The sequence below is a fragment of the Ceratotherium simum genome, chromosome 13 (assembly GCF_057802395.1).
Source record: "Ceratotherium simum simum isolate JZ-2026a chromosome 13, ASM5780239v1, whole genome shotgun sequence".
Classification (NCBI taxonomy): Eukaryota; Metazoa; Chordata; class Mammalia; order Perissodactyla; family Rhinocerotidae; genus Ceratotherium; species Ceratotherium simum.
The window spans coordinates 58,383,788-58,401,621 of record NC_141912.1 but is presented as its reverse complement, the minus strand read 5'-3'; positions in this window follow the sequence as shown (position 1 = coordinate 58,401,621).

Sequence of the window (17,834 nt, the reverse complement as noted above, 5' to 3'; positions counted from 1 at the left end):
TTTCTTACATGGCCCATCATTTTGAAGAATGTCTCCCAGGCCTTCAGACCTGCTTTGATCTGGAATGCTTTCCCTCTGGGCCTTGGGCACAGCTGTCGTCCTGGGAACTCTCTTTGTCTTGCCCATGAGTAGGCTCCCCGGTTTCTTGAACTACATGATTTCTTATTTTTTGGTTTATTTTCATTGTGCTGGGACATATCCTCTACTAGCCTCCTGAGAAAGAAGGATGATGATAAAGGATGCCATGTTTTTCGAATACCTTAGTATATCATCAAACTTTCTTGATAATTTGACTGGGTAGGTGATTTTAGATTGCTTTCCCTCAGAAATTCAAAAGCACCATTCTATTTTCTTCTACATTACAGCCTTGCTGTTGAGAAGTCCAAGCCACCTGGACTCTTAATTCTTTGTTTGAAACTATATTTGTTTTCTACTGCTGTGCACCGAATTACCACAAATTTAGAGACATAAGTAATACCTATTACTTATTTCATAGCTGTGTAAGTCAGAAGTCAGAGAGGGTTTGGCTGGACTCTCTGCTTTTAGGATCTTGTAAGGCCCAAATCAATGTGTCAGCCAGGCTGGGCCTTCATATGAAGGCTTTGAGGATGAATTCACTTCCAAGCTCTTTCAGATTTTTGTCCAAATTTGCCTTTCATTTGTAGGATTCAAGTCCCCATTTTCTTGCTAGTGGTCAGCTGGGGGCTGCTCACATTGCTTGTCATGTGGCTTCCTCTATCTTCAAGCCAGCAATAATGGCATGGAATCCTGGTGCTTTCCATCTCTGACTTTCTCTTCTGCTGCTAGCCAGAGAAAACACTTTGCTTTTAAAAGGCTGATGGGATTAGATTAAACCCACCTAGATAATCTCAGTATTTTAAAATCTGTGATTTGGGATTTTAATTGTGTTAACAAAATCCCTTCATAGCAGTACCTAGATTAGTATTTGATTGAATAACCAGAGGATGGAAATCTGAGGGGGCCCATCTTTAGAATTCTGCCTACCATAGTAACCATCTGTACTCTGCAAAAGAGCCCTCCCTCTCCCGGAAATTCTGATACTCTCCTTTGCTGCTTGATCAGGGAACACTCTCCTCACCCTGTTTATGGTCATCTGCCAGTTCCGAGTCACTACTGCCAGAGCCAAGGTTTCCATTACAGATCCTATGGGGAGTGACAGGGTCGTTTGTAAATCGAGGAATTCTGAGCTGGGTAAGCCATTTTTTGATATAAACATTTATTTAACTTACATACTTTTCACAGTTCTTTTTATAAACATAGAAATCAGAGTGATATGAACTCTTAAATGCCAGATCATATCTCAGACTGATTAAGTAGAAAATAATAAATATGTAACTGAATGCCTAATCTTTTATGGAGATTCAGGTTAGAATGTGAATAAGACTCAATTAAAAAATTATGCCAGTGTACATAATAAGTTAGATTACAGACTGTTTTCTTTCAACTATTTTATTGGCATGAAATCATAATTAACACTTTATTAAATTTCTAACTATGATATGAGTAGGCAAGGCATTATTACAATTAAAGTATAAGAAATTTGAAGACTTTTATATTAAACAAATCTTATTATATTATCAAAATCAAGATGTGAATCTGAAAAGGTCTCATATGTTTGAGAGGGAGCAATATTTTGATCAAACTAGGAAAAACTTTCAACTCAAAAGAAGGCTGAATAAGCCTGAGAGGCTGTAGGAGGGAGAGGAGATTAACTCCAGTATGATTAGCAGTCTCGGGCTGAGTTGATATCACTGTGAGCAGCATGCTTGGTGAAGAGCGAGTTCACGCTGATTGGCGCAATCAAATGGATAGAGGCCTGGGCCGGAATTTGGGAGGCAAGTATTATATCTGATTCTCAGTGCATGGTTGGTTCTGATCTTTGTAAAAAAGAGATAGTACTAATTCCTATTATTTCTCACGTGATATTTTAAAAAGCTGACTATCGAACTTCCCTATATAGGATAATGCTTCAATGCCTTTAATGTGATCCCGTGGACCATAATATAATGAAATCATTCAGCAAATTTCTGTTTGGTTTTTCTTGGCCATTGATATTCAAGTTCAATTGGTGGACTGAATAAAAAAATAGACATGTATGCAAATCTATAAGGGTCTAATATTTCTTAGACATGAAGCATAGCTATCTTCTGTACACTTCTTGTCATGTACATTATGTTTATTGAATAATAATACATGTGTTGTGACTATTTCAAACCCTCTTTGAACTATTTAAAATCACCTTTGAAATATTTTAACTCATCTATTATATGCCAATAGAGAAATACTAAAGTTTTGAATTTTAAAAAAATGCTATTACTAACATTCTTTGGACTGAATCAATTCTGAGAGTTGCATAAATGAGTATGTATCCGTTGGTGTTCTTAGTGACAAAAGTCAACTCTGATTGATTTAAGCAGAAAACGACCATGTTGTAAAGACATGGGACAGCCTGTAGAGTGCTCGGGAGAGATAAGGTCCGGCTCAGGGAATGGGGAGGAACAGCCTGCACTACAGCTGACAGCACAGCACAGGACTGGCCCTGCAAAGGTGCCTCCATCACTGAGCCCTGAGTGCTGTAGCTCATGCCCCTACATCACCCACGGGACCCCAGACTTGCCTCTTCTGCCTCTGGACACTGGATCTGTCAGCCACCGCTACCACCTCCAAAAAGAAATCCCCGTCCCTGCTCCTTTCACCAAGAGCCATGGCCTGAGAATCCTGGTAGCTCTTCTGATGGCTGAGCAGAGGACAAATGCCTGTTCCTCGACGAGGTGCACACGGGTTGGCTGCAGGGATTAGAAATTTGAGAATCTGACATTTTCAGCTTCTGTAGTGAGAGTCAGTCTATTGCTCTTACCAAGACTCTCAAGATAGATGTTTTTTCCCCCAAACATAGGAAGGGTTTTAGATGCTAGGCAGTAAGTGGAATAAAACAAAGACAAAACAAGACAAAACAAAATAAAATGGCACCAGCATCCATAATAAGGGCCAGGAGTAAACAATGCTCATTATGAATCTAATATAATTGATGAAGCAAGCAGCAAACTGAATATTTGCAATTTTAACACTCACAGATAATGAAATTTAAAATGACCCAGTTTTAATCATTTTTCTAAAAATTAAATTCCTATGTGGGATTTTGCATCATGTTCTGAGATATCTGGGGTATTCCCTTTCTCTTTTGGGTTCTTGAACAATGATTAGGTGACAGTGAGGGCCTGAAGAGCAGAGAGTTGCTATGGAGGGATCCGAAGGGCATCTCCACTCCTACCATTTCAATCACGGTGATGGAACAGTGCCCAGAAGGCCACCTTATTTATTTTTTTTGAGATAATTTGCAAAAATATTCCAGTATGTTCTTCTCCAAGCTTCCTCTTATGTTCATATGTCACCTGATTAGAGAACATTTATCAAAACTAAGAAATTAATCTTAGTACAATATTGCTAATTAGAGAATTTATTTGTATTTCACCAGTTTTTTCCACTGACATCCTTTTTCTGTTTCAGATCCCGCAGTACATTTATGGTGCCATCTTTGCTTATTATTGCAGAGCGTGTGTAGAGTTACACAGAGAAACTTTACCCTTCTTACCTGGGCTGGTCTCACTAGGTGCTTGGTAGGAATTAATTTATAAGGTCAATTTCCTGTTATGACAATTACAGCATGGGAGTGAAGGGGGCACATAAAACCTGGAAAACCACAGGGAGCATAAATAAGTACAGGAGGCTGCAGGTGGGTCTCCCTTTCTTTACTACTTTACAGAATCACAGTGTATTAGAGTTAGGAGGAACCTGAGAGATCATCTGGCTCCAAACCTCTTCTTGCCCATAAGGGAACTGAGATCAAGAAAATTAGGTGATGTGCCTTGAGGAACAAGGTTTCCTCTAGAACTCAGGTTTTTAATCTGCTGGCTGTTTCACTACAGTAGCAGTTCTCAGTGTGGTCCAGAGACCCCTGAGGACCCCAAGACACTTTGAGAAGACAGCGAGGTCAGAATTATTTTCGTAATAATACTGAGACATTATTTGCCTTTTCTGCTTCATTCTCTCGCGGGTGTACAATGGAGTTTTCCAGAGGCTGCATGACTTGTGGTATTGCAACAGAATAAATGCTAAAGCAGATATGAGGTGCCGGTGGTTTTTCTATTAATCTAGATATTAAAAAGCTTTGCAAAAATGTAAAATGGCGTCAATCTTCTACTATATTTTTTTATGTTTTGGAAAATATAGTTATTTTTCTTAAAAAATATGTTATTTGTGTTAACATGTACTATTTTCATTAACATTCTGTTTTTAAATATGTTAGATATTGATTGACATAACCCACATAAGTGAAAGATTTCGGGGTTCTCAATAATTTTTAAGCTCTCTCCCAGTAATTAGAATGATTAGGAAGAGAAGGTAACAAGGACAATGGCAACTATCAGATCTGTTGAATTAATGGTGTTATGAAAATGTATTCTGTGGTATGCCTCTTCTTTTCCTAAATATAGCTCTAGCTGTTTCAGAATAATTTTTAACTCATTATATGTGATTGCAAGCTCTTTATGTGCCTTGGAACTCAGAATTTCATGCTGCCACATTCACGATTGACTTCATTTAACTTTAGGAAGTTTGTGCTAAATATATGAATGCTTGTGGATATGTGCCAATAATTGAAAATGCTAAAATAAAATGCTTTGGACTAGTTTTTTTATTTTATCAACTTTACATAATTGTCGTCTACTTTTTTCAGCAAGTTACATTGTTTTCTACATGTTGCTTAATTAGTTTTGTAGAAGGGGAGATGACAGAAGAAATTCCCTTTCCACAGAAAATGAAAAGGACAAAAAAGTCCCTCATGTTCCCTGCCAATGTGTTCGTGCTCATGCATGAATTCACTGATCCTCTATTCAGTCCCACCCAAACTATTTTTTTAATGATGAGTTTTTAAATCTCAATGCTGTAAACAGATCTACTGTTTCCTTAGAAAATGAGCTGTTTCAGGGCAGAGCTGAGAAGAGGTGGGGCCTGGGTAGGTGGAGGGGCTTCCAGGAAGTTTTGTGATCAGGAGTTCCAGAACTACAAGGAGAGCCCAAACACTACTCTTCACATTTTTTGTGCTACATTCTCTTCAATAAAGGGTGTCAATGGCAGTCTTCTGGTTGTCTATGTCACAATTGGATGCATATATCAGAGGAGCAAACCCATGCAGCTTCTAGAACAACCACTAATTTGGAGAAAGATAAAGTGGAAATATCCTTCTGCCATTGTCCTGGCCTTATGCTGACCTGAAACCATGTTTTTGTGATTGGTGGAGGTGGTGAGAAAAACTATCCTCTTCTCTGGCCTCATCTATTATTCTCACAAATCAGTTACTCGCGTAATCCCATTGGGTATGTTTATCTTATTTCTTTGGTGGTTATTACTGGGAAGGCAAGAATGTTGTGTCTAATACATTGTTTTGTAACATATAACATATATAAACATGAAACAAAACCAGAATCATTTGATATCATTTACTCCCACTGTTTCTCCTACAATGAAAGAATAGGTTTAATCTTTTACTTAATTTGCATCCTTTGCTCCTTTAATCCTGTTAAATAATTCATCAGGAGGCAATAACTTAGAGGTAAACAACATACTGTTTCCCCCCTGTTGGTAGTTAGTAAACTTTAGCTTCTGCAATCTGTTCTCATAAAATGAATCCCATCATTCCTTTAATCATTTTAGTCACTATTCTCTGGATCCATTCAATTAGATTACATCTTTTTGGCAAGAGAAGTACTTGAGTTGAACAGTCTTCCCATATGCTGTCTCAGAAGAGTGGTAGGAAAAGACTTGAATCTTACATTCATGGCTCAATGGCTACGATCATTTTGACTGATACAGCCCTCTGAATACAGAAGGTATTGAACAAATGCTTGTGAATGAAAAATGTTGAAAATTTTGAAATGTTGAAAATATTGACAATTTATTATTTTTTACCATTTATCTCTTAAGATCTTTACTAACATTTGATTTCATGAAAACCAATTTTCAATAGCAGTAAGACATTTAGTGGATCTCATACTAATATCATGGATTCAATTATATACCATATGTCCAAGCACAACAAATGATTATAGTAGCTGCCTGCATAGTTAGCCTATGATGCAGCTATTAGCCACGTGTATACTGGACTGACGATATGAATAAAGGAATGAATGAATGAACTGGCAAAGCACCAAGAGTTTTCCAATAGGACATAAAATATATACGTATATATGTATAAGTAAAATAATTGACTTTATTATTCATACAATTTGTTTTTACTTCAATACTTTCTAGTTTAAGAGTGAAGTTTAATGTTTTATAAATTCTTAATATAAAAACATTCCCTCATCAAAATTACAATTGTTCTAGAAAATTTATTTGATTTCTTGGACCTTAAATAATACATTTTTCAATCAATATTTTAAAAAACAAATCATAAATCACTCTGAGGAAAGAAATGTATATGTCTCATAAAAGACGCAAAGTATATCAGAAGAAAGAAAACTGCTTTAAGCAAATAGTAGTTATTCTTGCTTTTTCTGACTCTAAACAGAATATGAGGCAATCTGCTAAATAAGAATTCTACCAGGAATACAGACCTTGATGAAAGGTGACTTTTGAAAAGTAAAATTATTCTGTTCATGTGTTTTCTTGAAATGTTTTACATTTATTTTCAAAATGGTAAGTAGTACTTACAGGACATATTATTACACACTTTCTTTTTATATAAAAAAATGAAAACAGAAAGTCTCTTAAGGGATATCATGAAGTATAAATGTGTATATTTGTTGATCAAATCCTCTCTATCAGAGGTTGGCAAACCGGCCGCTGTCTGGTCTATGCCTGTTTCTGTAAATAAAGTTTCATTGAAACTCAGCCCTAGTCATTAGTTTACATATTGTCTACGGCTGCTGTCATCCTCCAATGGCAAAGTTAAATACTTGCAATAGAGACCATGTGACCCACAAAGCTTAAAATGTTTACTATCTGGCCATACAAAAAACAAGGCTTGTTGATGCCTGTTACTGGTTAAGAACCCAGGTTTATTCTTTAAATTTACATGTGCACATTAATTATCTTTAAATAGTTTCTTTTAAGCATTCCTCTATCTTCAAGGATTTTTTTCTCTGCAAAATTGAGAAAAAAAATTAGCAATTTCTGAAAAAGGAGAGACAAAAATATGTGAAATATATCTTCATCTCAAATTCTCTACAAATGCCATTTAAAAATGTTTCCTTTTTTCAAACCTTCAACTATCACTCACTTTCTACAGATGGAAGGGCCATCTATTTCTTCCGTCTGGAGTCTTCAGTACTCATGATAGATAAATATACGATATCACACATCACTCCTAAAAACTAAAAATCTCTAAAATATACTGACAATTTGATTTTTGCTGCAAGTGATCAAATAAATTTCCCACTCAGATCAGGCAATTTTAGGCTAAGAAATGAAACCAACAGAATTTCCTTTAACCTGTGCAGCACCTGGTACGCTCTCACTAATGCAAAGGAACAAGGGTTAGTGAAATCTCCTCACCTACGTATTTGTGCTTTTTTGGATGCTGCATTTGTTTTAAAGCCTGAATTCCTTCACGTCTGCCTTACTGGTTGAGAGTGTGGACTCTGGGTCCAGATTATTAGTGTTCAGATTCTAGTTGTGCCACTTACTAGCCATGGGGCTTCTGTAAGACGCTTGAGGTTACTGGGCCTCGGTTAGCCCATCTGTAGAATGAGAGTAGTAATAGTAGACCATTATTAGTTTTTGGGAGACTAAATGAGTCGGTATCTGTGAAGCACTTAGAAGTTCACCTGTACACACTATGAACTATATAAGCATATCCTATTTTACCTACTACAACAATGCAGCATTGCCAAATATTTGTAAAATTCCTAAAGCTTTTATTGTAATTACAAACTTGCACAACTGGAGTAGAGGAAGAGTGTGGACACTCCAGCTTCATCTAGGTCACCGTCCCGAAGTAAAGAGATTGACACACACAATAGGCACAAGGGCTTTCATTGAAGAAGCTCAATTAACGAGCCAAGGAAAGAGGTATTTTTGGAAGGTTTTTTTCATTTTTTTTTCTAAAATGTGTTCATTGCAGCCTTATTCACGATAGCCAAGACTTGGAAGCAACCTAAGTGCCCATCAAGGGACGAATGGATAAAGAAGCTGTGGTATATATACACAATGGAATACTACTCAGCCATAAGAAACGACGAAATCCAGCCATTTGTGACAACATGGATGGACATTGAGCGTATAATGCAAAGTGAAATAAGTCAGAGGGAGAAGGTCAAATACCGTATGATTTCCTTCATTAAGTAGTAGATAGTGACAACAATGGACGGATACATAGGGACAGAGATTGGATTGGTGGTTGCCAGAGGGGGGGGGGGAGGGAGGAGGATGAAAGGGATAATTCGGTGCATGTGTGTGGTGATGGGTTGTAATTAGTATTTTGGTGGTGAACATGATGTGGTCCATGCAGAAATAGAAGTACAATGATGTACACCTGAAATTTTTACAATGTTATAAACCAATGTTACTGCAATAAACAAAAAATTAAAAAAAAAAAATGTTGGCTTAATTAAAGACATATTACTTTAAAATTTATGATCCATTAGAAATTAATTTTTTTGTGGTAAAACATAAGACATACCAATGGACATGAGTTATACGCTATTGAGGTTATCACCCCCCATCCTTCATAATAGCCAGTACATTATGGAAACCAAATTTTTCAAATGAACTTGGGATCTGTTATTTCAGAGTCTAACATCTTTATGTTTTCTTAAATATATAGATTACAATGATTTGTTTTGCAGAAAAAATTATTCATAAGTCATCTAGATTCAAGTAGAAGATACAACTTATCTTTAATCCTGTCTACTATCTATCTAGGAGGCAATGTGCTGGATATGTTGTGTTCAGTTTGTGAATCACTCTTAATTGAGCACCCCTAGAATGATTCCAACAAACCTGAAACAGGAGTAAATAATCTAGATTACTTTCTGAAATCAGCAACCTAGTCAGAGAACACTTAAGTGTTTGGTTTATAAATGTGTGAAGGGCTCTGACTTTACCTAAAAAATAATCACAAATGTAAATTGTTACTTATGGGTGAAGATGTCTGACAATAGATGTTTTCAGTCCTTTTCCTAATAGAAAGAAAGCACTTATAGTAACTTCAGTGGCTATGGTGATGGACTGGAGCATAGAGGCTATCATGAAGTCAGCATAAAAATTTGATTTAGCGTGGCATAAGAGACTATTTGTTCTTTGGCAATATGCAATTAATTCTCATAATAGAAATGTGGCATTTTTTTCTAGATAATAAGTTCAATCTCTCTCATGCATAGTTTCATTTATTCAACAAAAGTATATTAATCTCTTATTATGAAATAGGCAGTATTCCAGGTGCTCAAGACACAAAATAGAATCCAAACCCTCTAGGAATTCACAGCTTAGGCGGGAGATATAAAGACAGGTAAAATACGGTACAACATGGTGAGCACTATATAAAGCTATGTGAGAGTCAGAGCATGGAGTGACTAGCTATACGTGAATTAAATAAGACCTCTTATCAAAAAAAAGAAAAATCAAGTAAATACAACACTTGAAAGAACTGCTTTTTGAAGAAAGAATGTCAATAATTCATTCATTTCTCCCCCCCAATTTTCAAGTTTATTAAAGGTATATATGCCCATGGTTTAAAAAGTCAAATAGTTCCTTACCCCACTTTTTTTTCGCCTCCCAAGACATCCATTCTAAATTTCTATAGCTGGATCTTTTTGGTTTAACTCAATATCTCTAAAAATTGTACTTATATTACTATCATTCATCTTTAAGTTTTTAGCGTTAACTACTGACTTCTCATCTTGGATAAATGACAATTTACCTTTTTTTCCTCCCTCCTTCCTGAACACACATGCAAACTTTCAATTCCTCCAACCATCCTAATAAAATAATATTGCAATTTTGGTAGGATCAATATTTAGTACTTACATTTATTATGATTATGTAAAGCTAGTCACAGTTAAGCCATATATTATTATTATTATATGATTATTTTTTCTTGCTCATATAATTTTTTCTTTTCCATGGAGTTAATAATTCTCTTTTTTTTTAGCTGCTTAGTATCCTATGTATATATTAGAAATTCAATATCAATTATTCTCCAAACATTCAGACACAAGAAGTATTTTATTAATTTATTCTTCTTGAAAATTGTTTCTTGGGCCTTTGTCCTAAAAACATCTGACAGTACTTTACTCTTGGGATTCAGCTGTCACTCTGAGATCTCGTTTTATCAATTTTCTGGGGATTCTCTTTGCTCTCCTCCGTGCTGGATCCCCTGTTACTTGGCTTTCTGGTTTTCCTCTGTATTGGTTTCCTATTTTGGAGAAACATATCCTTCATTCATTTTCTGAGAAAGAGTATAAGAGTGGCATGTGAAACATGTCTTCATTTTGCTCTTCATTTGATAGCTTTGACTCATACAATTATGGGTTAGATATTTTCCCACAGGATTTTGAAAACTTTTCTCCATTGTCTTCCAGCTTCCAATGTTGCTATTAAGAAGTCTGATTTTATTCTGATTCCTTATCCATTGTACATGCTAGTGTCCTGAAATTTTATGATGGTGAGTCTTGATGTGTATCAATTTTAATCCATTTAGCTAGGGATTCAGTTCAGCCTTTCATTCTGGAAACTGATGCCCTATAATTCTGGGAAATTAATGTTTTCGAAGCATTCCTCCCTTCTATTTTCTCTCTTATCTTTTTCTGAAACTCCTATTATTCATAAATTGGACCACCTGGATTGTCATCTTTTTTTTTTTTTTTAATCTCTTCTATCCTATTTTCCATTTGTCTTGTTTCTCTTACTTCTGGAAAGTTCTGTGATGCACATTGCATTGGTTCTTGGTTTTCCTGATTGATTATTTAGGATTAGCTTTCTACTATCCAGTTCTTTTTTCTATTGTCCCATTTCCATTTTCTTTTCTCCTTTTTTGCTTATGCCTTTTAGTTAGTTTTTTTTTGGAACAGGCAAAAGTAAGTGCATGTATTAAATCTAACATCTTTCCCCAAAGGCCTCATCCACTTTTTAAAGAAAAGTTTATAAAGATAAAGGTGCTCTTTTATCCTGAACAATCAGGTAAAAAATTGGTTGGTTAATCAAGAAAGTCTGCTGAAATAGGGAATCATAAATAAGAGTACATACTTTAAACGCATTATTTTAAAATAAGTCATATAATTACATTAAGTCATATAATTTACCAGCCAATCTATTGATTTTGGGACAATGTCATTTTTGTGTGGGTGTACATCCATTGATTTGAATCCTATATTGTCATTCTTGCATAAAATATTATCGTAGCGCATTATGTAAGAATAATATAGGATCTTCATTTTTTGTGACACAAGATCTTAACAAAGACCATTGTAAGACAATCTGAAAGAAAATTCTAAATTTTAATGAATTTTCTTAATTTTTTACAGTTGTATCACCTGAACCAAGTTCTACAACAATTTTTATTAGACGTATACTGCTATAAACTGAATGTGCCCCCCAAATGTCATATGTTGAAACCTAATTTTCAGTGTGATGGTGTTTCGAGGTGGGGCCTTTGGGAAGTGGTTAGGTCGTGATGGCCCTTATGAAAGAGACCTCAGAGAGCTTCCTTGCCCCTTCTGCCCTGTTAAAGTACAGCTAGAAGATAGTCATCTATGAACCAGGAAGCAGGCCTTCATAAGATAACAAGTCTGCTGGCACCTTGATCTTGAACTTCCCAGCCTCCAGAACCATGAGAAATAAATTTCCGTTGTTTATAAGCCACCCGCTCCATGATATTTTGTTATAGTAGCCTGAACTAAGACATATATCACTTTCAAGTCTTTCTCATTCAGCTTAGTTTTGAAGAAATATTAAATATCTTTATTTATATTCGTTTACATAATATTTAATTAAACTGCATATTTGCAATAATCAGTGCAACTAGGATAAACAACTTTGAAAATAAGTATAATTGATTTTGAGTAAGTATATAACTAGACTGGTGGGAGAAAAAGTTGGGGGGTGCTTGTTAAAATAGCTATTCACGAGGTTTAGAGTGAAGAAAGAGTCCAGTTATAATGAGGAGGGGGCTAAAGACAATTTGACTAGGAGGTTAGAGATGACGGGGTATAGGTCCAATGACTACAACAGAATTGGACAGATGTTCAGTGGGGAGGTTTAGCACTGGAGACGAGAATCTCTGAATTAAGATCTCTCTGACTTACGATGGGCACTTGTGTCACTATTGTGCAGATGAGACTGCTCTGCATGTGACACGAAAACTCTTATAAATGAAGATGTAAAAAGATATAAAAGTAAGATTTAATTGTTTGATTTATTTGTCAGAATGTACCAACTCCATATTTTGGGATACAACAATTTTTCCATTTTATCTTGAACATTAGAATTAGGATTAATTATTAATTTGGAGGGTTAAGGAAAGAAGATGTGGCTATGGATGCAAACGGCATTTAAATGGCTGTGTTTTATATAAATAATATTGATTATCTGGAAACTTCAGCTATGATTTTTTTATTTTGTCTTGATTCTACAAAATAATTGGATGAGTTATTAAAGTTCATAAACAGAATCGGTGTTTAGATTTGGATGAAATTATGAAAAATCAATCGAGTGAATAGGTAAATAGGTCTAATTTAGTTTTTTAAATGTTAAGAGAGAAATGGAAAACTTTTCAGATACTCAGTTTTGTAATTAAGAACAGAGAACAAAATTAGTCGACAATATAGCAACCATTAAAGACAATATGTTGGAATTCAATATTATGGTTTGATTAGAAAGAGACAAAGAGGGTAAACTGAGAAGATACTCAAATTCAGAAGGTAGAAAATAGAGACAGAGAGAGGTGGAAAAATAAACAAAAAAACAAAGGAAAAAGTAGACTCGATTACAACAAACATGAGATAATGACTGTGCAATTGCAGAAATAGAACAAGCGAGTCAGGCCTGGCTGACAGGCTGAAGTGTTGGCCTGGGCTTCCTCAGGTCTAGATGTCCTGGACAGAAGTGATCAGCTATGGAGACTGTACACTCATACATGGAAAATGCTTAGAAAGGGTTTGATTTGATTCAGAAAAACGCCCATCCACCCCCCACCAACTGGACTTGAAGTCATAATTGAAGGCAGCAAACTCTCTTTGAGAAAGTGTTCCTTATTTCCTCTGAGTTAGGATTGTTCTGGGACTATGTGGGGCAGCCTGTAGATGATTCTATGCTCATTGTGGACAGCTGGGATGGGCTGGGGTTTGTCTGAGACTGATGTTCGGAGAATTGGAAAGGCTAAAGCAAGACGGTTGTAGTTATATAATGAAGGACCAGAATTAATTAGAGGCCAGAAGGGACCCTAGAAAAGAAAATAACAATGGAATTACAAATGAATGGATCTTTGCCGGTGGTAAAAATCTGGGTCACTTACAGCTGTGTTTTTCCATTTGTCTTTCTGTCTGTGGACTTTGATAGCATCATTGTCTAATAAATGTTTCGTCATCTGAGGATAACAATAGATTTCATTCTAGAATACAATTGTTATATAACAAAATTCAGTATGTTGGAGAAAGTCAATCAACACAGTTTGAAGCTTTGTATGTCCTTTGTTTGTAGGGAATCGGGCATAAATGAGCATTTGTCATTTGACTCTTCTAGCGCGTTTCTAGCATACTGTGCCTTGGGCCTGACACATCACAGTCTGGTGTTTATCTTTTGTTACCTGCCAGACCCCTCTGGAAAGAGCCTCTGTGGAATCCATCCTCTGCAGCTTTGTTTCCGGTACATATAAATACACGTTGAAGAATTTGTTGGGGATATTGTGGTTTCCAAAGCTGACTTAAAGAAAAAAGTGTGAGATGAATGATGAAGGGGACCTTCCGGAGGAGGTATGAAGTTAATAATTAAAATGTTATTTACCAAAATACTGACAGCAAAGCTTTTTATTATCCTATGTCAACTATTTGAGTGCCAGTATGAATAAGGGCAGCGTGATTATACTTGTGTTATGTCTTCTTTGGAGAAGTTTGTGAAGAAACTCTCTTCTCTACTACACATTAAGTTTATAAATATAATAAAAACTAAATTCAGAATTTGCATTGAAAGCTCATTTAGTTGGAATAATCATTCAAATAACTTCATTAGGCACCGAGTTGCAGAAGCACAAGGATGTTATAAAAATTTTCATGCCTATTTCGGTTGTTATTGAGAGCACAATCTTTGTTTTTCTGAAAGCTTTTGTCTCATTTTGATAAAAATGCTTTGAGGTTAAATGACTGAAGGTGAGAACCCATTTTCAAATTATATTTGAAATGCACAGCATTTTAAATAGTGACTGCCGCTCATTTGCTTTAGAATATATTAAAATACTCAATTGTCAACATATAGCGTTTCTGCTTAGTTCTTAATGTGCATGTACCCAACTCCTACTCTTGTGTTTCTGATAGCCCATTCTGAAAGACTGAAATGTAGACTGGGAGGCATGCTTTGGTCAAGTCTAGGAGGCTGTAGATTTCCTTAAGATGAAGTTAAGAAAATATAATGCAAGAAGCATGCCTACTATGTGCAAGACACAGTGGGAGACCAGTTCATAGTGTTTGACAGTGGCATGTAGAGAACAGACCTGATCCCTACTCCTTCTCCATCTAATGCAGAAAACAGCTAAAATACTAAGGAAAAATGGGGTCACTGCTGTGTATAGTGAGCATAAGCAGTGTGCTTTGGGATAGAGACAAGAACAAGTGTACTTTCCACAAGGAAACTGGGTAGCCCTAGGCGAAGAAGGAATTCACCCAGGAGGAACTGTGGCTTATGTAGTAGTGCCCTGTCGAAGTCAGAGGCATCAAATGATGGACATGTTTGTATAAGAGAACAAATTTATCTGAAAGTTAATTTGTAGCTGCAAATGATGCCTTAGACAGAGTCAAGGTAATGAGTATACGCATCATTAGTTTTTTGAAATTTTGATTTCTAACTATTTAACTTCTTGGACTAGGTTTTACTGCTTCTGGGCCTGTGGCAGAAGTGTTTTCTCCCCCACTTCCCACAGTTTTAGCCAAGGATTCCTGGTGACCCGGCTTTTGTAAAAATCCTTAAAACCAGTCTAGACCAAATGTTGATTGTTCACTCTTAGGAGAATAGAAAAACCAACAACATGATTTTAAAGTACACGATTTTCACAGCAAGAGTCATACTCTGTCTTTCAGGAAAAAGAGCCGCGATAACTGGCATGGAACATCATATTTAATAGATGTGATAAAGGCGAGCCTTGGCTGCTCTTGACCTGACTCTCCACTGAATAACGCCCCCCCCCCCCCACCGTGGGGTCCTATTCTCAGGAAGAGAAAGAATGTGGGAGGGGGAGGGAGATGATGTGTGACATTCCTTTTCCAGTTAACTAATGTCTGGAAAAGGACGGTGACTGTGCTCCATGCCAGATGCAGTGGTAACAGGAGCAGCGGCAGCACGAAGTTAGCTGCAAACACCGAGCAGCTGAGCAAAGGCTGGGCGGACTCAGCAGGCAGATTTTGTGTGAGGAAAATCCCCCAGGGTGTCGCTTCCCTAACCCGAATACAGTCTTCGGCAGAATCTGCAGTAATCGAACAGTTATTAATCTTAGATTTGGTATTTCCCTAAAGGATATTTTACTGAGATTCCCTATTCAAAACAATGACATCAAGTCATGCGTTCAGCCAAATTCTTAGCAGTGAACAGAAAATACATCAAAAACACATTCTTATTCCCCAAAGTAGACCCTATGGTGTACAAAGTTGTGAAATGGAGAGAAATGACAGCACATCATAATAACTAAACTCTGTTTTTTAAGAACCTGTGTGTGGCACTGAGCTGGATATTATGCCAGGAGGTGGGCACCAGCTGGTCTCTGCTCTGTAGATGCTCACGACTCAATGCAGGAAACACCCGCACAGGTGGACACCGAGGGCTGACACGTCCACACCGCGGGAGGAATGGCCGCCCTCTGGGTGGGACCAGAGGTTGTCCTGCTCTGCAGCCCGTGTCTGTGAGTGTCGGGGCCTAAGTGCAGCTCTGAGGGAGGCTGACACTGACCCTCCAGGGGCAGGACTCAGAGGCTGGAGATTACCTACCCCAATTTACCCTACTTTCTCTGCTTTATGCCACCGTCTGTGCAACTCTGTGAAGACTTCCTGGCTCTATTTAGTATATTTTAAATTCGTATAAGTTTTATCTTTTAGGATTCAGAAGTTTGTTTTCAGATTTCAAGGGTTATAGTTCATTTTATATTTACCTCAAATCGACCTCCTTCCAGTTCATTCCAATGCCTCTCTCGATGCTAAAATTGTGTTTCACATGCAGTGGTTAAGAGCACACACCCTGAAACGAGAAGGCTGTGTTTTAATCTTGGCTCTACTGCTTACTAGCTGTGTGACATGGGACAAATTATTGGACTTCTCTGTGCTTCTTTTGGATGTTAATGGTACTGACTGGAAGAGATTTTGTGGAGAGACTGAGTCACTACACGTGAAGTGTTTAGGATGGTGTTTAAAACACAGTGAGTGCTCATTAAGCAGGCGTCATTCATCGTAGGCACTTTGTTATGTTGTAGGTTGACCAGTAATAGCTCCCCTAAGTTTTCATTTTCACAGCTTTGAAGAGTTTTACACTTTTTCCTTTACACAGTAGACTTCTATTTGCCTTTCTTTATGATAATAATAACAATTATATGTGGTATACGTTTGTATAAATAAACACATACCTGTCCACTTTCAGCCCATTAAGGCTTTCCTAAGGTACAGTGACTAGAACTGTAGTTAGTATTCTAGTAATAGGCACATCACATGTTTTTTTGAAAGATAGAACACCTTCTCCTGTCTTATTTAAAATATTCTTTTTGATGAGGCCCAGTATTTTTATCTGCAGCAGCCTATATCTTCACCAACCTATCTATGATGTTGCTGGTTATTTCACACTGTATTACAGAACCCATTATCATAAATGTATATTATATACCATATGTATATTTAAATTTTTCTATAAGTTTCTTCTTTCCTTTGAAACATTTTGTTGCTTTTCAGCCCATCCACAAAGCCTTCAAAAATTACTTTTATCCTATCTACACAGATAAATATATTTTTAGATGCAAAATCTTAATTCCTCTGGAAATTTCTTTTTCAGTTCACTTATGAAAATGCTAAGTAAGACCAGTACTAGTACCAAGCTTGGGGAATTGACTGAACTTTTGGCTTCCTGTATTATTTTAGCTTCCTTTGTTATTATAGCTTCATATTATGAAAATAACATGGTGTTAGACCTCGATAAAATCATTTTTTCCCTTCTCTGAAACTATTGGCTAAGCATACTTTTCTCATACAGAATGTTCTGTTCCAGATTTTGCATTGCCTTGTCCCTGGAGATGAGATGTGCTCTGAGCTTGGTGCTGTCGTTGCATATTTTGTCATCTTGTTGGGAATGGAAGTGAGATCCAGAACTCTTCATGTGGGGAGCAGCCGCGTCGTTTGCATTGGGACACCTCTTTCACGCAGAGGCTCTTCATAATGAGAGTTTCTCTACAGTTCTTGGGGGGATGTGGGTATATTGGGGGAACCCTGTTCCACTTAATCTGCCAACTTGGATCTAGGTCATTTGACTGCAAAAGTGGTGAGCACCTATTGCGGTAGAAATGGAAACTCTCTGGCTCGTCCCTGACATTTGACTGTCTAAAGCTCCACAACTGTGCTTGAGGCTGAGAAACTCGA